The sequence below is a fragment of the Mustela erminea genome, chromosome 9, assembly GCF_009829155.1.
Source record: "Mustela erminea isolate mMusErm1 chromosome 9, mMusErm1.Pri, whole genome shotgun sequence".
Classification (NCBI taxonomy): Eukaryota; Metazoa; Chordata; class Mammalia; order Carnivora; family Mustelidae; genus Mustela; species Mustela erminea.
This window is the reverse complement of record NC_045622.1, coordinates 110,531,161-110,550,974: the sequence shown is the minus strand read 5'-3', so window position 1 is coordinate 110,550,974 and position 19,814 is coordinate 110,531,161.

Here is a 19,814-nt window from a genome sequence, read left to right as displayed (position 1 = left end):
TCGACAAGGAAGGGATAGACCTCCAGACCCAAGGCCTCGGCCCCCCTGGCAAGGGCTCAGGGGGGCAGCAGCTGCGAGGGGGTCCACCACCGGGCTGATGCCAGGCCCATCGAACCAGGCCTTGGGGGGTCCTGGGGTGCTAAGGTTGGGGCTGCAGAGGGTTTCAAAGGGAGACCTCCACATGCACCCCCATCCCTTTCTCCCTTTCAACCCCAGACCCTCTCCCCAGTCAGCTTAGTGTTTTCTAAGCTGTGAGAATGAGCCCAGAAGGGAAGAAGGATTGAAGATCAGTTTGAAAGCTCGTAGGTGAATGCGGTGGAATCCAGACCCCTCCCCCAGTCACTGTGTGCAGGGACTCGGGGAGGTGGTCTTGTGCCCCAGCGCACCCTGGGGCAGGGGTCCCTCGCTCTGTGTGGCACGTCCTGGGATGCTGCCCACCGCACGGGTGGGAAACAAGGCTCGGGAGGAGGCGGGATGTGTCTGAAGGGACGCAGCTCCTGGGTGGGGGCCAGTCACGGGCACTGCCTCCCGAGCTGCGGTGCCTGGTGTGGTCCCCAACAGGCCCCGGGTGCCCCCACCCCATGCAGGGAGCCAGGCCGCCCACCGACCTGGTCTCCCGAGGTTCCCTCCTTCTAGGTCTCATGTCTGCAGGACTGTGAGGCTGGTGGGGCTCTGCCCGGGGTGTGACGCTTGCCTGGGCCCCCCTGGGGTACCCCTGTCCACGCCCAGGGCTTTATCACACTGGTGGCCCACCAGGGCAGGGCTGAGCTGCTGGAGGTCTGCGTCCCCAGGGACACTGAGGAGGTCCCAGATCTTCCATGAGCCCAGCAGCTCTCGTGTCACTGCCTTGTCACCTCTTCTTGGCAGAGGCAAGGCTCCTGGGAGTCCTGTGGAGGTGGGGCGGTGCGTGGGCAGGTAGGACCCCCTGGAAAGGGAAATCGGGATGGGGGTGGGGCCTCGTGAGCCCGGCACCCTTCACGTTTTGGCCTGGACCCTCCCGTGTAGGCCCGAAGTGGGCAGAGACTGGCATCTGCAGCCCCATAGGATGCCGTCCGAGCCAGGACAGGGGACCCCAGAGGCTCCAGTGATGACAGTCTGCTGTCCTCTCCTGCCTTTGTTGTCACCTCCACCTGCCCGGCCAGGGGACAAGGGAGGGGAGGAAGCAGGGCGCAGGGATTGGAGCAGGGTCTTTGCTTTCGAGGCTCTGGGACTTTGGGTCAAGGGCGTGCAGGGGTGGGGATGTGAATGGGGCAGCTGCCGTGGAGAGCGGAAAACAGCGGCTCGAACAGTCACACGCGGAGCAGGCGCGCGACCTAGCAAGTCTGCCCCGGGGGATATGCCCGAGTGGCCTGGAAGCAAGGACGCCAACAGAGACGGGCTCACCCGCGTTCGCAGCTGTGTGTCTGCAGCTGCGTGTCTGCAGCTGCGTGTCTGCGATAATCAGAAGGCGGCGTCCCAAGGGTCCCTGACGGTTGGAGGGGCAAAGTGTGTCCACCTCAGCGGTGGAACAGTCGTCAGCCTTAAAGAAGAAAGAACGCTGACACCCGCCTCCACATGGATGACTCCGAGGACACGATGCTCCGTGACAGAAGCCAGACGCAGGACAGATGCTGGGTGACTCCATTCGCCCCAGGGAGAGGAGTCTCGTCCGGAGAGGCAGGGCGGATGGTGGGCACCGGGTCCGGGGAGGAGGAGGACGTGGAGGTGGTGTCCGATGGGGACAGAGCTTCCGTTTGGGAAGAGGGACAGTACTGGGGTAGATGGTGGTGGTGGTCACGCAAGACTGGGAAAATCCTTAAGGCCATGAACTTGCACACTTAGAAGTGGATAAAATGGTAAAAAACAAAAAAACAAAAACAAAAAACCAGCTGACAACACGGCAACACCCAGATTGCTGGAGATCCGTAGTTGGCAGCATCGAAGGTGCTAGATAAACTGGGGAGTGGCCAGCCGGTCACCTGCACCTGCGCGGAGCCGACAGGACAGGCGGCAGGTGGCCCCTGCCTGGGACAAAGGCGGTCCTGCCGTGGGAAGCCAACAGACCAAGGACCCACAGCCTGGCCTGCCGAGTCCTGGCCCTGGGCGGCTCTTTCGGGGAGAGAGCTTTGACCGAGCTTCAACTGCTCAGGGTGGGCCTTTGAACCCCTCGGCAGGTTCAGAAACCGCCCGCCTCCCCAGGGCTTGAAGGACTCAGAAAGGTGAACAAGCATGTCTGTAATTAGTGCCCACCCATTAGAGGTGACCTTGCCCGGGCCACAGTCCAGGGCCGACCCCGTCCCTCTCAGATGGCAGTAACTGGAATGCCAGGGTGACCCACACTCGTGCCTGAGCCCCCCCGGGCTGGGCTGCATGTGCATGTGCCTCCCTCCGGGGCTGCGGGGAGGGCAGCATTTGGGTGAGAAAAGAGAGCCGGTGTTGGATTTGGACCCGCTGGTTCCACCACTGCCTTGGCCACTTCTGTTGTCTCACGACTGATCATGGGAACCCAGGATTGGCCCCTGCCTCTCCCCAGCCTTGGTCCCCGTCTGCCGAATGGGCTTCCTCAACGGCCATCGGTACCCACTAAGAGACACAGTAGAGGGTTGGTCCAAAGAGCCACACAGCCCTGCGCGGACCGGGGGGAGGGTGGGCACCGCTCTCCAGCGAGGGCTGCGAGAGGCACCAAAACCAGTGCCTCACCAGGTGCTTTTCTGTTGTGTTCTTGTCTGAGGGGCTCAAAGGTGAAGAATGGATGGAAAGTTTCGTGGGGTGCACTCAGGGAGGACTGATGGCAAAGGTGGGAATTCCTGGGACACCTCATGACTTGAGCAGGCTGGGTGCAGGATAGAAATTTCATACATTCATTTATTATCACGGATAAAATAAATACATTTATCCACCTTTTGTATGTTTGCGACAATGGCGCTGTAATTCTCCATCCATCCACTGAACCCACCCATCCGTCCATCCACGAATCAACCAAGCCATCTGTCCAGCCATCCATCCAGCCATCCAGCCATCCATCCATCCAACCATCCATCTGTCCATCCATCCATCCATCCATCTATCCATCCATCCAACCATCCATCCATCCATCCAACCATCCATCTCTCCATCCATCCATCCATCCATACACCCATCTGTCATCCATCCATCCATCCATCCAACCATCCATCTGTCCATCCATCCATCCATCCATCTGTCCATCCATCCATCCATCCATCCATGGATCCATCCATCCATCCAACCATCCACCTCTCCATCCATCCATCCATCCCTCCATCCATCCAACCATCCATCTGTCCATCCATCCATCCATCCATCCATCCATCCATCCAACCATCCATCTGTCCATCCATCCATCCATCTGTCCATCCATCCATCCATCCAACCATCCATCTGTCCATCCATCCATCCATCCAACCATCCATCTGTCCATCCATCCATCCATCCATCCATCCATCCATCCATCCATCTAACCATCCATCTGTCCATCCATCCATCCATCCATCTGTCCATCCATCCATCCATCCATCCATCCATGGATCCATCCATCCATCCATCCATCCAACCATCCATCTGTCCATCCATCCATCCATCCATCCAACCATCCACCTCTCCATCCATCCATCCATCCCTCCATCCATCCAACCATCCATCTGTCCATCCATCCATCCATCCATCCATCCATCCAACCATCCATCTGTCCATCCATCCATCCAACTGTCCATCCATCCATCCATCCATCCATCTGTCCATCCATCTGTCCATCCATCCATCCATCCATCCATGGATCCATCCATCCATCCTTCCACCCACCCAGCCTTATGGAAGACAGAGGCACAGTTCTAAAGTGGCAGGTTGGGAGCAGTGACCTGGAGGAATCTGCGGGAAACTGGGGCAGTTCCGTGTTAGTGAGGACAACGAGACACCACCAGTCAGAGCCCCATTTTCAAGAACCTGTGACCAGCCAGCCACCGTCTAGCATGACAACATACTCACACACCCCCTACCTTCAGAGCTGTCCTGGGGAGTGGAAAGGTCCAGAATAAAGAGTTAAGGGCATGGTTGGAGGGGAGGGGACAGAGAAGGTGCTGGTTTCATGGAAAGGCCTGTTTGGGATCACAGCCCTTGAAGTTGGGCCAACCTGGGTCTCCTCTGAGGCTGACCCAGTCTCAGGGCTCTGTTCGTGACTTGTGAGGCCAGGACAGGTGTTCCACTCATCTGAGCTTGTTTCTACCTCTGAAATGGGGACAATAAAGACACCAGTATCACAAGGTTGTCCCAAAGAGTCAGTGCAGTGAAAGAGTGAGGGTGCCCGGCACACAGTTAGCAAGGCCTATGTCTGCGGAGATGTCCCCACTTGGGTCCGGCATGGGTTGGACAGTCATGGCAAGAGTGCGTCAGAGCTCCCCTCGGTTAAGCACAGACTCAGTGCCAGACCGTGCCAGGTGTTTTACATGTTCTCCAAACTCATCTAACAGCACAGGTAGCCCTCAGACAACCCTGGGAGGCAGGGGTTACTCTCTCCACCTTCTCGGTGAGGAGCCTGACCCCCAGAATGCATCCAGGACATAGGTAAGATGGCGAGGCTGGTCAGGCCAGACGTGGGACATCCGCCCTGGTGGTGGACACTGGAGCCTACGCCCTCATTCACCTTGCTCAGCAGCCTCAGAGAGACCCTGGCTGGGCCAGGCTGCCCGGACCAAGTAGGGTGGACCTCTGAGGTTCTCCAAGGAGGGTTGGCCCCCTCCCCTGGATCCCCTGCTTCCTCCCTCCAGCCCAGGAGGGATGTGTGAGGGGGGCACCAGCTGGGAAACCTGCCCTGCTCATTAGACGCTTAGGACTGGGCTCCTTCTTCATAACAAGACATTTCTCTCTGACCTCCCCCACTTCATGAACTCTTACCAGGCACAAACAAGTCTACCTGAAAGCTAAAAATCCTTGTCTCAGGAGAGCAGACTGAACTCCCCGGCACACAGCAAGGGTTAGTGGCTTTGTCAATAGTCATCTGTTCACCAGGGAATCCCTCAAGCCACCCCTGGCTCCTACCTCCCGTGCCCTCGCTCTTTCTCCCTTTCCTCACCCCAGCTCCTCTGCTCTGCCTATCCAAACTCTTCTCTGCCACAGGACCTTTGCATATGCTGCCCCTTCACCTGACTGGCTCTTTCTGCATCTTCACGGACCAGGATGTCACTGCCTCAGAGACCTTCTGTGACTCCCCTATCCGAAGCTGGGCGCCCCCTCGTTTTTTCTCACAGCACCTTGTTATCTGTGCTTGAATCGGACACCATCTGTAATTGTCTGTTTAATTGTACACTCACTGCAGGTGCCCACTGATCACCCACCGGAGTGGGGAGGCACCGGCCGATTTATCCACCAACTTGAGTTTGTCTCTGGTCAAGGGCCACTCACAGAGACAGTTACCCCCTGAAACTCTGGCCCCCATGAAAACCTGCACATACATGTTTACAGCAGCTCTATTCCTGGGAGCCTGAGAACGAAAAGAACCCAAGTATCCATCAGCTGGTGAATGCATAAAAAGAATGTGCTATTGCCACACGAGGAAATGGGGCTTGGCCTTAAGATGTACCGACACACGCTTCAAGATGAATGGCCTCGGAACGCACCGTATGCCGCGCGAAGGAAGTCGGACCCAAAGGCCACATACTTGGGATCCACTTATGTGAAAAGTCCAGAACTGGCAAATCCACGGAGACAGGAAGTAGGCAGATGGTGGCCAGGGCTGAGGGGAGTCGAGAAAAACAGGAAGATGGACAACGGGTACAGGGTTTCTTTTGGGGCATGGGGACATCTAACACTTGGTGGCGATGGCCCCCACCGCCGTGAAGCCAAACCCACCGAATCGTGCCCCTTATGTGGGTGAATTGTACGGTACTCAGACTATATCCCGACATGTTTGATTGTCACAGCCACTTCTGCAAGCCCTCCCGTGACAGTTGGGCTGGTCGGGCCCTCCCCAGCTTTGGGGACAAGGCCACTGGGTTGTCCGAAATGGTCTGGGGAGGGTACCCTGCCTGCAGTGCGGCAGCCCGCCGGCAGATGGCAGTAGCTTCAGCGAGGAACCCCAGGTAGGCCCCGCTGAGGACTGACCCCATGACTCTGCCCAAGCCCGGACAGCCATTGTCCCAGCTCTGCTGGTGACCTGTTGGCAACACCTGCTGGGTTACCATGGTCAGGCAGTTGGGGAGGAGTCGGTTGTCAGTTCGGGACTAACCCTGCGGAGACGACCGTAGCCATGCCCGCCCATCCCCGCGTGGCCAGGGAGGTTGCCCCTTGGGAGGGCAGAGGGCCCCCTTCCCAGGCACAAGGGCCAGGGCATGGCAAGGGGCAGGTGGCGGGCCTGAGTCCTGAGCAGAGCACACAGCAGGCACCCACTCCTGCAGACTGGATGGGAGACAGAAAGCCGCCCCCTGCTGGGCGCACAGGGAGGTCCGGGATGATGACCGGCGGGAGGGGGAGGACGAGGAAGAGCAACGGGCCTGTCACTTCGATTGTCGCTTCGATCGATCTCCATGGAGCGGGGTCCTAACTCTTCACAGGTGTCAGCTGAGGAGCCAAAGGCTCAGAGGAGGGCAGCGAGCTGCCCAAGGTCATACAGCTTCCAGGGGCTGGAGCCTGCCTTCAAAACCAGCCGCCTGGCTCAGGTGGTCTTAAGGACGGGCCCGATTTCACAGCTTTGTCTAAACCGGTGGTTCTCAAAATGGGGCCTCCCGACCTGGGATTTGGCTTGAACTGCCTTCCCGGGCCCCACTCCACACTTGCTGAATCAGAGCCCCAGGGGACAGGCCCGGCGATCTGTGTGTGAACAGCCGTCCTGGTGATACGCTGATATTCATGAGTCCTGACTGGCAGGGGTAACCCCACAGTTGCTCACACACAGGATGTTAGCTCATAAGGCACTTTGCTACGGGCTGGGTGCGTCTCACCCATCAGCATACTGAATCCTCCCAGCCACTCTGCGTGGCTGGCCGTTGTGATCCCCGTTTTACAGGTGGGGAGACTGAGGCTCAGGAGTAAAGCCCGAGTCCCTCATGACAAGGCACGAGTTTAGACAAGCTGGGTCTGAGCGGTCGCCCTGCCTGCTGCCCTGGGAACAGATAGCGGCCCTGGGAGGCACGACTTCCCTCTGCCCGACACGGCACACATCCTTTCTCTGTGGCCTAGAGGGCAGGTGGAGACCTGGGCAAAGAAGAGCTACCCCCACCCAGGTGTGTGAATCTGGGGAAAGTCACTGCCACTGAAATGTAGGTGTCATTGTCTGGGGCCCCCTGAGGCCTCCTGCTGGAAGAAGACAGCCTGGAATGGGGGGTCACAGCTCAGCAAAACCGACCAACACCTCATCTGGGGCATCCCTGGCCCTGTCGGCAGCAGCTTGAGTCCTCCGGTGCTCATCCCCCCCCACCCCCCGCCTACCTCGAGGTTGCTTTTGGAATCAAATAGATTCGGACTTTATAGCTCATCTCTCCCCAGTTGGAGCTGCTAGAGTATCTGTGTTCACTCTAAGTATTCACCTAGCTATACAGGTCAGAAAACTCAAGATAACGGTACTCTAAGCAAGATAGATAAATGTGTCTATTTCCCACATAAGAGAAGTCCAGGGTGATGAGGCTGCTCCACATTGATCAGGAGCTCCGCTTCCTCCATTTCTCTCCCTTCACTTTCATTATACGAGTTTGACCTCGTGGTACAAAATGGCTGCTTGGGTTCCAGCCATTCCATCCACATTCCACTCAACAACCGCAGAGAAGACAGGTATATCCCCACCTCACAAGACATGTCCCAGAAGCCACACGCACTAGCACAGCTTACCTCCTCCTGGCCAGACTTCAGTCACACGGGGCCTCCAAGCAGTGACACAACAGACAAAGAGAGAGACGAGGAGAAGGGGAAAAGGAGAAAGGACATTTGGGGTGTCTGCCTCTTTAGAGTGGACACCGTGATTCCTCCCGCGCCCAATTCCTTCCTCCCCTGGCGGCTTCTTCAAATGTCAGAACACAAGAGGAGAATGCTTGGCCCTTTGGATGTCCTCTCTGCGGGGAGAATGGCATTAAGATTTATTGCCAGCGCTGCCTGAGGCCACCTGCTAGAGGTCAGAGGCCCTGCTTGTCTCACATGGGAGCGTCCCTAACCAGGGCCCAAGAGATGTGTGGAGGCTTTTCCAATGGGACCTTGAGCGGCTGTTGTCAGAGGCCCCTCCCTGGGCAGGGGCAGGGCAGGGCAGGGCAAGGGCCGGTACCCTCACCTGTCACTCCCACCCTCCCCCAGGGGTGGGGCCATTTACAGGGAGGCCAGCCAGGCCAGCACCCTCCTCAAAACCACAACCTCAACGGAGGAGCAAGGTGGGGTCTCTGGCCCAGCCACGCAGGCTGGAAGTTCTGATCAGCAGCCCGGTCCTCCCGTGAGACAGGCGACAGGTCTCCGGAGCTGGGCTTTCAGCCGTGCCTGAGGTGACGCTGGCATGGCGGCCACAAGGCGGTGGTCCAGAGACCTGTCCAGAGACTGGTCTCTGGACAGCCCTCGGTGAGCCGGGGGCCGGTGCTGGACACGCACAGCTGGGTTTGACCCAAGCCAGGCCCCGTTTGGGCTCTCTCTGCCGTCCAGTGGCTTCTCCCCCTGCAGAGGGAGGCAGGCAGCCCTCCCCCTCCCCAACCCTGGACATTACTGCGTTGTGACTCCAGAGGGGCTGGGGTGGGCATAGGGGGAGGTGGGGCTAGGGTGGGCTGGGAACGGGGTTCAAGTCCTGCCGGCGGAGGCTCATGGCCCCAAGCGATGACCCCACACGTGCTCTCTTGCTCAGGCCTCATGGTTGTCCTCAGAGGGACCCAATTTGCTGGTGAGGAAACAGCTCAGAGAGGTGAAGCCATCCGCTAAGGTCACACAGCACGGCGTCCTACTGGTCAGAGCAAGGGCCCCGCAGTCAGACAGGCCCGAGTGCAAATCAGACTCCATCCGACACCTCTGCATGGGTGGGGCAGTAGCTATGCTCCTCTGAGCCTGGCTCTCCCTGTAAAATAGGGGGGCCCATCTGCGCCCCAGCCCCTGGCAGAGAACCCTGTAACCCAAGCAGTTCGAGGAGCTCACGTGGGGTCCTCGGACCGCTAAGGCGGGCCAGCTGTGGAGGTCCCGGGCTCCGGCGGCCCCCACCACACGACGGCCCGGGAGAGGCCAGGGAGGCTCCTGGAGAGGGAGGCCATGCTAAGCGTCTGGGGTCCTGCAGGAGGCTGTTGAGCAGGATGAGGTGGGAACTCCAGTCCTGGTCAGAGAGGTGAGCCCTGTCCTTGGGAAAAGCACCACAGTCCAGTGCCAGTCCCCCTCACTGAGCCCTCTCCCTTTCTCCGTCCTCCTGGACACAGCTCAGTCCTCCAGGCCGGGGCCGCGGGCCCATGCGCTGTGGCCGCCTCCAGCAGCAGATGGTGCTGTCTCATTGAGAGTGGGGAGGGCCTGCTTGGTGCCACCCACGCTCCCAGCCGCCCCTCTCTCTCTGCGTTTATAGACCCCACTAACCTCCCCGAAATGCCAGTCCTGTGCTGGCCGTGGCAGAGACTGGAGAGTGGGCCAGTCCCCCAGCTGGGCTGGCGCAGCCCACCCTGGGGAAGCCCTCTTACCATGTATGAGGAACAAATGGCTACTTTCCAATGGTGTGAGCGCTGCCCGTTTCACAAAGCAAGCTGTGAGGCGGGCTAGAGAGGGGTGTGGGGGCGCAGGGGACACTTGATGGAGAAGATCCGTCTGGGGAGGTGACGCCCAAGTAGAGACCTGAGTGATGAGGAGACGCCCTGAAGAGAGGGTGGCCAGCAAGCGCAAAGGCCCTGTGGTGCAGAGAGGCCTGGCCCAGAACCCCACCAACCACGCCCCCCTGAGAGGCCACGTGTGGCCTGGCTGGAGGTCACCAGACAGGTGCTGGCAGGCTCTGTATTTTGTTTCTAAGTGTGGTCAGGGGCTAAGTCTGGGGGTCTGGTTCTGAGGCGGGGCAGAGGCCCCTCTCTGCCTCCAGGGGGCTTTGCCCTTGGCCCACCTTGAAGAAGAGACACCGCCACTCCCAAAGGACAGCCTGTGCCACTCCTGCCCCCAAGGTATGTGATCGCCCAGCTCAGACCCTTCCTTGATCTCCCACAAAGCTGAGCGATGTAAAAATCAATAGAGGCTTTGCCCATTAACGCAGCCAACCCCCGCCCCCAGCACCCACCTGCTGGAAAGCTCCTCACCAAGTACTTCAAAGTAACAGACCCACGTGGAAAACAAAACAAACCAAAACAAAAACCCAGAGGTGTTTCGATGGGGGTGGTCATCTTAGGAAAGGGTTCATGCTCACGATTGCTAAAGTCACTCAGATTTCTAGGAAAACTATCAAGACCCCAGGAGACAAGGGGGCATTGAGGAATGCCGTTCCTGGAGCCGTCGTCGGCCCTGGCCATCCTCAAACCCTGCAAAACCCTGAAGGTCACTGAGACAAAGTAAGGCTGAGAAACCGCTGTGGCCAAGAGGAGCGGAAGAAGACGCGGTGACCAACCGTGCTGGGGTCCTGGATGGGATCCTGGGTCGGAAGAGGGCGGGAGAGAAGGAGGAGGAAACGGGAGGAAAGCCGACATCCGTCGGCAACAGCGCATCATGACTGGTTTGCTGATTGTCACGGAGTTCCCACACGGAGGCCAGATGCCGACAGGGGAGACCAGGTTGGGGTCCACAGGGACATTGTGTAACTTTTCCCCAAACCTAAAGCTATTATAAAGTTAAAAGTTTAAAACAAATAAAAGAAAAATCCAGTTTCAATGCTTCCCTGTCAAGGGGGCAAGGAAAAACCAAAACCAAAACAGGGGGAAAAAAACCCACCCAGTCCTACTGAGGATGCGGCCAAAGGGACAGTCACCCTCTAATGCCACCCGCGCACAGGCCCCTACTTTCAAGGACAGTAAACTGAAAGCCCCAAATTCTCAGCCTGAATCCAGAGATTTGATTTCTGGAGATCACATCCCAAATACAGAGCAAAAATGTTTACCCACAAAGATGTTCACCACAGTATTGTTTATAATAGAAAAGGAAAAAAAAACCCCAAACCCTCAGAAACCACCTAATATTAGAAACAGGGCAGAATGGTTGAGTCAACCACAGTCTGTCCACAGAAGTCAGCAAGTTTACGAAGATCAGATCGTGGTGTGGGAAAACGGGATATATTTATTAAGTGAAAACAAATCGTATTTGCAGGATGATTCATTCATTCATCTGTTCGTGGAGCAAATAAATATTTATTGAGGCTTTGGTGGTGCTAGAGGGCCCTACCCACGAGAGCTCGGGTGTCGTGGGAGAAGCAGACCGCCAAGCCAGCAATTATCACCTCCGGGGCTGAAGGCGCCCATGCAGGTGACCGTGCGGGGATCGTGCTGGACCCGGGGTCGGGGAATGGGTCTCTAATCACACAGGGTTTGGAAGACGAGCTGCCTTTGAAGCAGGCGGTCAGCCCCACAGATGTGGAGCAAGCACAGAGAGGACACAGTCCAGTGAGAGTGGCTGGTCATCCCACCGGGCAGCCACCGTGTAGGGAGCTGAGGTCCGGAGGAACAGCCGAGGCCACCCGGCCTTGTCCATCAGCATAGCGAGCTCTGGAGGGGCCAAGAGGCAGTGACCAGATCAGATTGCTTTACGAGCGTCTCTGGGGAGCCACTGCCTGAGCTCTGGGCCCTCGCTGCCTCGCCTGCATTGTGATGGACCCACGCACCGTGACCTGCGCCCTGGGCCACAGGAAGTGCCCCACCCCCCACCCAGACCTATCAGGGCCTGCATCTCATGGGGCCTTTCCGCTGTCACATTCCTGACCTGGGTGATCAGGATGGACAGAGGCTGGGTCCCTTCTGAGCGCCACGGTCACTGCTCCTGGTGTGTCCACACCCCCTGCCCCCTGGGACCACAATGGCCCGTGAGAAACCAAACATCCCAGGGCTGACTTAATGGCCATCATCTGGTTCCTGGGAAGCGCATAGTCACACAGTCAGGAGCCCAGGGTGTGACCGAGGACAGCAAGGAGCCTGATTTGCCCAGAGCATCTGTTTTAAAGAGGAAGCCCCCCAGGTCCCCCTCTGTCCCCGTGTGGCACCTGCTGCCAGTACACACCCACGCCAGCCAGGGACGAGACACAGGCCCTGTCCAGCCTCACATGGGGCTCTCACCCTCCTCGCCTGGATCCTTGTGGAATCCCCACCGTGAGGGAAAGAGGGGGCTGAGGCTCAGAGAAGGTAAGTGACTTGCCCACAGTCACACAGCAGAGGATTAGAGGGCAGAGGTCTCCGCAGAGGTCTCCCCATCAACACCGGCTGGGCCCGGGTCTGCTGTCCGCACCAGGGCAGCCGGGAAGTGAATCATGGCGGCTCGCCTGTGCCTGATCCCGTTGCCTCCATTGCTTCCTGTGCCCCCCAGAACTGCTCCTGGGCGACCTGCTTGCGGTGAGCAAAATGCCTGCGGCCTGTGCTCAGTTATCAGGCACAGCTCTCATGATGGTTGCATGGACTTAGTGTTCCTGAGCTCTGGAAGTTTCTGAGGACGGAGATGGTGCGTTTTCCTTGAGGGCAGCCGCGGGAGCTGCCCAGACAGTACGCCTGCCCCCCAACCCCGTCCTCTCCACCCGTCCTGTCCCCTGCGAGGGGCCCCGGCCGGACCCCCACCTGTTTGCACAAACACAGTGAGTCTTCCAGGCTCGTGGCCACACCGGCACGCTGGCCTGCTGTCTGGGGTGGTCCCGAGCTCCTCTGGCAGAGGGGAGGGGCCGGGACGGAGGCCAACAGCCCCCAGCCTGAGGTGCTTCCCCTGGGCTCCTTCCAGGACTGTGCACCCAGCCCGGCCCATCGCAGCAAGCGTCGGGACCGACAGAGGACTCCCAGGATCGGGAGACCCCGTGACCCAGCTCCCAGTCCCAAGGCCTCATCTCCTCCTCAGCAGCCACACCACCTCCCTTCAGCTCCCCCACGGTGGAGGCAGGCCCCAGGCCAGCCTTTGGGTTGAGCCGGTCAAGGACAAATGCCAAGGCCAGGCCTGAGCCCGGGGGTCCGGGCAGCCCATGCAGACCTGGGGCCGCCCCAGCATGGGGGGGAGGAGACAGGGCTGGCCACCATCCGAGGCTCAGAAACCAATGTGAGTCCGGATGAGGCCTTCCCTGTAGCCCCCACACTTGGCCCTGTGCTAGGAGCCGGGACTCCCACCTTCGCCAGAGAGCTCCCATTTAAAAAAAAATATTTTATTTAGAGACCCCTGGGTGGCTCAGTGGTTTAAGCCTTTGCCTTCAGTTCAGGTCATGATCTCAGGGTCCTGGGATCAAGCCCCGCATCTGGCTCTCTGCTCAGCGAGGAGCCTGCTTCCCCCCACCCCCCGCCTGCCTGTCTCTCTGCCTGCTTGTGATCTCTCGATCTCTCTCTCTGTCAAATTAATAAATAAAATCTCTCTGCCTGCCTCTCTGCCTACTTGTAAAAATATATTTTATTTATTTGCACCCAGGCCTGCCACCAGGTTCAGTGCCCCGGCAGTGGGGGTGGCGGGAGTTAGCGCTGGAGCAGAAGGGAGGAGCCGCACGTGGCTGGCTGGCGTTTGGGGTAGCAGGTGGCGGGATACATACCTGAGCCACAGCGCAACCTGCCATCTCTGTCGGCCGCAGCCCCGCCTTCAGTAAAATGGGAAGTAGCACCCGGTTATTGTTGGAATTCCTTTCTGGTGTCTTTCCCCAAAGGTCCCCCAGGTAGTGGTTGCATATGACATGAAGGACCGCGAACGTTTGAGCGCACGAACACGTCGCGCCACTGGCCGCAGGAACAAAGGGAAACGGCGGGCGCTACAGTCCGGGAACGGGGCTCCGGGAGGGCGCCCCGAACTCAGGGCGTTTCTCAGACACATTTCCGGGTAGGAGACTCTTCTCCCTGGATGTCCGTCCCCGGGGTGACTGTGCATGGGAGTCGGCTGGGCCGCCACAGCCACGGCTCCCCCCGCACCCGGGCTCTCGCGCCGCCTCCTGCGCTGGCCTCTGTGATTGCACGGAGGAAGCGGCGCAGTCACAATGACAGAGGCCAGCGCGTATGTGCCGCCGAGACACCTCAGAGCACCGGCCAGATTTTATTTTGGTTCCAGCCCCATGCCTGCCCGGCGGCATTTCGGGCCCTCGAGCCGGGGTCTGGTTTTACTTGAATGAGCTGCTGGGGAGAAGTCCCGGCCCCTCTGACCTGGTTCTCAGGGAATGACCTCTGGCTGGGAGCATCTATTTTAAAGGAGGCTGCCATTTGGTCTTCGCCAAAATAGTTGAAAGGAGACCCCAGAATAGCAGGCCGGGTCTGCCCCGGCTTAGAAGCCGCATCTCGGGCTTACAGGCAGGCGCGTGGGACGTCAACAAGCAGGCGGCAGCGGCAGTAAAGGGCCTCTCGTCACCAAGGCCAGGGGCTCAGGAATGGCCTTCGAGCCGCTCGGAGGGCCAGGGCCCCTGGGCTCGCAGCGGTGACTGGAAGGCCCCCCGGGGTGACGTCAGATGGGGGCGCGGCTCAGCACCGCCTGCTGCTTTAGGAGTTCACCTGGGTCATTGTCCCACTGTGACCCATTTCACAGATGGGAGGAGAGGGTGGGAACCTGCCCAGGTTCCGACAGCTGGAGGCAGGGCTGGGGCTGGGCAGTGCGCAGCCTCTCAGGACGCACCTGAGCCCTCTAGGCTCCGCCATCAGGGGCAGCAGTCGTAACAGTGACGGTGGGAGCAGAAACCCTCAGTTACCTCCTGCAGATGCTGCCTCCTGCCGTCCCTGAGCCCGGGAGGGCGCCGGGGCAGGCGTGGGGGACACAGTCAGTGAGGCCGACCGGCAGGAAAGCTGCCTCGGGCGTCTGACAAGAGGTGGCCTCTGGAAGGGCTTGTCCAAGACACACGTGACTCGGAGCGGGTGTCCTTCACCCACACTGATGGCAGAACGGGTACCCCCTCCGTGGGAGGCACAACTCAGTGTCCCCTCCGGGCCTCGGGTCCCTTGTTGGTAAATGGGTTTGGTAATACCCACGAGCCAGCAGCCAGGGTGCTCCCGGGGCCGCGGCGCGTGCTGGGTGAGGGCGGGGCCAGGGAGGGGCCACAAGCCCCCACTTGCCCGGAGCCCTCCGGCTGGGCACCTTTCGTCCCAGTGCCACAGTCACGAGCTGCTCCTTTCTTCTTCCTTATTTTAAAAATATTTTATTTATCTATTTGAAAGGGAGAGGGCAGGGGGAGAGCAGAGGGAGAGGGAAGCCAGACTCTGCTGAGCTCAGAGACCAAGACTCTCCCCGGACCCTGAGATCACCCCCTGAGCGGAAATCAAGTCAGAGGCTCAACCGAGGAGCCGCTCGGGCTCTGTGAGATTCTGTCTCTGTCCCGAAAGGCTGGGGCGGAGCTGTCCTACAGCCGTGATGGGGTTGGACTGCAGAGGGTAAGCAAAGCTTCCCGGAAAGGTCAAGGTTGCACTGAGGTCAGAAAGGTGACCAGCTGGGCTCCCTCCCTGAGCCACACCTGGGACCCAAGCCCCTGTGTCCTCTGGTCTCGCGAATGAAGACGACCTGCTCCAAATGAGCGTTCTCCTAGGACAGCCCCCGCCCACAGAAGGCAGCGGGTCAACTCCCTCCCAGCGCCTCCCCCACTTCACAAGAGCCAGGCTACTGGGTACCCCTCCCAGACCTCACCTCAGGGCCCGAAACAAAGGGACAAGGTGAAGACTGGTGACACTGTTCTAGCTCTCCCACACCTGGGAGCAGCCCCTGCCAGGGTCCAAGGCCACCGCAGGGACAGTGGGCACTAGGGAGGTGGGGACGCAGCCGTCTTGGGGAGCACAGGGTGGCAGGCAGGCTGCTGTCAGGCTGTGACCTGTCCCCTGAATCCCACACCGTTGACAGAGATGCATTTCTCCCTCAAGAGAGGTCCGGGACGGCGAGCAAAGGTGGTGGCAGCCCCCAAGGTCAGGTCAGCAGGCACGAGCTCCTGGGAGGGCTCGGGCCCCTTTACCTGCTCGAGGATGTGCTCATTCATCTGCCCCCTCTCTCAGAGCCGGAAGTCAGAACTAGAGAGTGTCCTGCAGGGACACATCGAACCTGCCTGTGGGAACTGGAAAATGCAGTCCGATGTCTCCCAGCTATGGTCGGCAGGGTCTTCCCACCCCGAGGACCGCCCAGCCAGGCTGTTACACGGTGGTGGTTTCTGTATGTCCGAGGAACCAAGGCTGTAGGTCCCAGGTTTGGAAAGAATTGTGTGTAAAACACACAGCATGTTAGAAGACTTTCACCCCTGTGCGCAGCCAAGCCGGACGGAAGTCACCCCCGAGTCCTCCCCACCTTCTGCTTCCGCCCTGTACGGGGTCTGACCCTGGGCCTCCCAGGAAAAGACTAAAGGGCACAAGTCATCCTCATTTCAAGGTCTGGATGAAAAAGCCTTTGGAGAGTCTGTCTAGAAGCTGAAAACGTCCAGCTCCCGGGACTGGTAATAAACCCTTTGCTGACTCCGCACGCTTCTGTATCCTTGTTGTCAACAATTTTATTTCATTTTATTTCACTTTTTCGCCATCAACAAAGCTTAAAAAGGATCTAGTTGTGGTGTTGGTGGGCAGTGGGAAAAACCATTCTGAAGCTAAATGCATGTGATTTTGAACTTATGCTTCGGCAGGCGCTTAAGTCCCCGAGTGACTTCACGGGAACGGAGCCGCCGTCGCACGGGCTTCTGTGAACGAGGCTCCTTGGCAGCAGTCGTGACAGTGACGGTGGGAGCAGAAACCCTCAGTTACCTCCTGCAGATGCTGCCTCCTGCCGTCCCTGAGCCCGGGAGGGCGCCGGGGCAGGCGTGGGGGACACAGTCAGCAGGGCTGGGAGATAGGATAGGACTGGAGGCCGAGCCCCCACCAGCCCAGCGGCAAGCGATAAGGATCATGTGAAATCATTGAAAACAAACAAACAAAACCCATCCCCCCTCAAATTAAAAATTCATTTCTGATGGGATTTTATTTGTGCTTTTTCTTTTCTTTCTTTTTTTTTTTTTTTTAAGATTTTATTCATTTATTTGAGAGTGAGCAAGAGAGAGAACAGGAGCAGGGGCAGAGCGAAAGGGAGAAGCAGGCTCCCCGCCGAGCAGACAGCCCGATGCGGGGCTCCATCCCAGGACCCTGGGATCATGACCTGAGCCGAAGGCAGACGCTTAACCCACTGAGCCACCCAGGCGCCCCTTATTTGGGCTCTTCACCTATCCATCACCTGGCATTATATTCATAGTTTAGACCAACAATGTATTTTATTTTTATTTTTTTTAAAGATTTTATTTATTTATTTGTCAGAGAGAAGGAGAGAGAGAGAGCACACAAGCAGCGGGAGAGGCAGCCTGAGGGAGAAGCAGGCTCCCTGCCGAGCAAGGAGCCCGATGCGGGACTCAATCCCAGGACACCGGGATCATGACCGGAGCCGAAGGCAGCAGCTTAACCCACTGAGCCCCCCAGGTGTCCCTAGACCAACAATGTATTAATAATATTTGTGATGAAAACAAAAGCCGGAACAAAAGAGCTCACGGAAATGCATGTCTAAAACATCTCAATCCATAGAAATCATTTGGTTCCAGGCAATCTTGATCGGGTGATCAAAAAGATTTTCAAGGATAAAACGGCCCTAAACCGGGGTAGAATTGGTGGGGAATAGAGTGGAAACGTGAAAGCCAAGAATAAAATTATAATTTTTGGCTTTTGGAGTCGAGTTGTTCACATTTATTTCAAAATAAAAGATGGCCGCTATCAAATTATTGCAGGTTTTAGACGCTAATGAATGTGTTTTTAAAAGAGTAACCAAAGTATTTTATTTAAAAATGTCAATTTTGGGGGGCGCCTGGGGACTCAGTGGGTTAAGCCTCTGACTTCCGCTCAGGTCATGATCTCAGGGTCCTGGGATCGAGCCCCGCATCTGCTCAGCGGGGAGCCTGCTTCCTCCTCTCTCTCTGCCTGCCTCTCTGCCTACTTGTGATCTCTGCCTGTCAAATAAAGAAATAAAATTTAAAAAAAAATTTTTTTAAGACAATTTCTTAAGCTATACTCTTTACGATACACTTTGGATTTCAACTTAACAAACCACAGGGAGGCAGCTCCCTCGCCAGCCAGGGTGTGCCGCAGCCAGGTCGGGGTGGGGTGCAGATTAGAAAGGGGGCTGGGCTTTCCTGGCCCCCTCCCCCCGGAGGGCCCCTCCCTGACCTCCTGTCCCCGTTGACCAAAAAACAAAGCTCCCCAGAGAAAATGGCAGTTTTCCAACCAAGGTCAATGGAAATCTAAAATTGAGGTGGGGGCTGGATGTATTGGGTCCTTCGGGGTGGGGCGTCTCTGGCTCCTAAGTAGACAGATTTGTCCTATGTAGGTGACAAGACAAAGTTCAGAACTGCCTGGGAGTCAAGGACACCTGACTTCTGTCTGAACAGAGCCGAGGGCAGGGCAGCCCCCGAACCAAGGTCTGACTTTGCCCCAAGATCCCCCGCAGCAAAAGGTGCAGCCTCCACGCGTGGGACCGTCCTGTCCCAGGCCCATGCAGACACCTGTCCTCTGGCTCCCCCCAGATCCGGAGTGGGATGAGAGGAGCCCCAGCCCTGTCAGCCTCCAGGTGAGCTGAGGCCGGCGGGGAAGAGAGCTGGGAGCTCTGCAAAGGCCAGGACGGGGCTGTTCACTTCAGCCCCGGAAGCCCCGGCATGGAGGTGGGACCTGCCTGCTCAGAGAACACAGGGCCGCCCTCTCCCCCTCCCTGAGGTTCTCTTGGGTCTCCCCTTTGGTAGGGAGGGTCCCAGTTCATTCGCTCCTCCCAGGTGAGCACCATCGTGGGACGTCGCAGACCCATCGACGGAGGCTCAGAGAGGGTGAGTGACTGGTCCAAGGCCACGCAGCACGTCAGGGGAAGGGGTTGGCATCTGGAGGGACGCAGCCTGTCCCGTTCTCGTCCCTGCCGTTGGCCCCACGGGGACGTCCCTGTCCCTTGATTTGGGGTCTGTGATCGATTATTCTGCGAGATGCATGAAGTGAGCCCGGTGATAGTTTTTGGATCGTTTCTGGCTTTGCGGTCCCGGCACCAGAGAACGGGAAAGAGAAAAGACCCAGGTGGGGCACAGATCCCACGCCTCAGCAAGTTGTCCAGAACTTTCCCTAGGCCCAGAGAGTCCGTCCTAGGGCATGGGGTGTGAGGGGCAGAAGAAAGGAAGGCGGAAAGGAGCCCAGATGCCTGGGCGGGTGCTGACCTCCGGAAGGTCGCTTCTTTCACCCCACCTGACCCGGGATGATCCCTCTGAGGGCCCTGCAGGCTGGGCGTGAGCGGGTGGGGGTCCGGCTCCCCCCACACCAGTGTTTCCCATCCACCTGCACAGAGTCCGGCTGATTCTCATTCGCCCACAGAAACAAGAAGACCCCCAGAGTTACTGGGGAGAGGGTGGCCTCGGCCTCAGGGTCGGAGATGCTAGGACCGGCTGAGCTTGGGGCCAGGGGAGCCATTCCCCACCACACCTCCAAGGATAACCCCTCGTCTTCCTGGTGGTTGGCCCCCAGACCCCTAGGATAGGCACTGTGGGGTGAACTAGGACCCCATCCGCGTCCACAGGCCTGCCCTCCACCCCCAGCACCGACTTCTCTCTTCTCGAACACTCAGGAGTCTCTACCTCTGGGCCTTTGCCCTGCTGTCCCCTCTGCCTGGAGCACCCCAGCCTCCCCTTGAGGGGCTCCTTTCCCTCTCGGGCCTCCCACCGAGCACCATGAAACAGGGGATCGTGTTCAGCACACCTGGGTGGGTCCCTTCTGGCTCCAGCTGTCTTTGATTTGCGACACGAGAAGGAACTGGTAAGG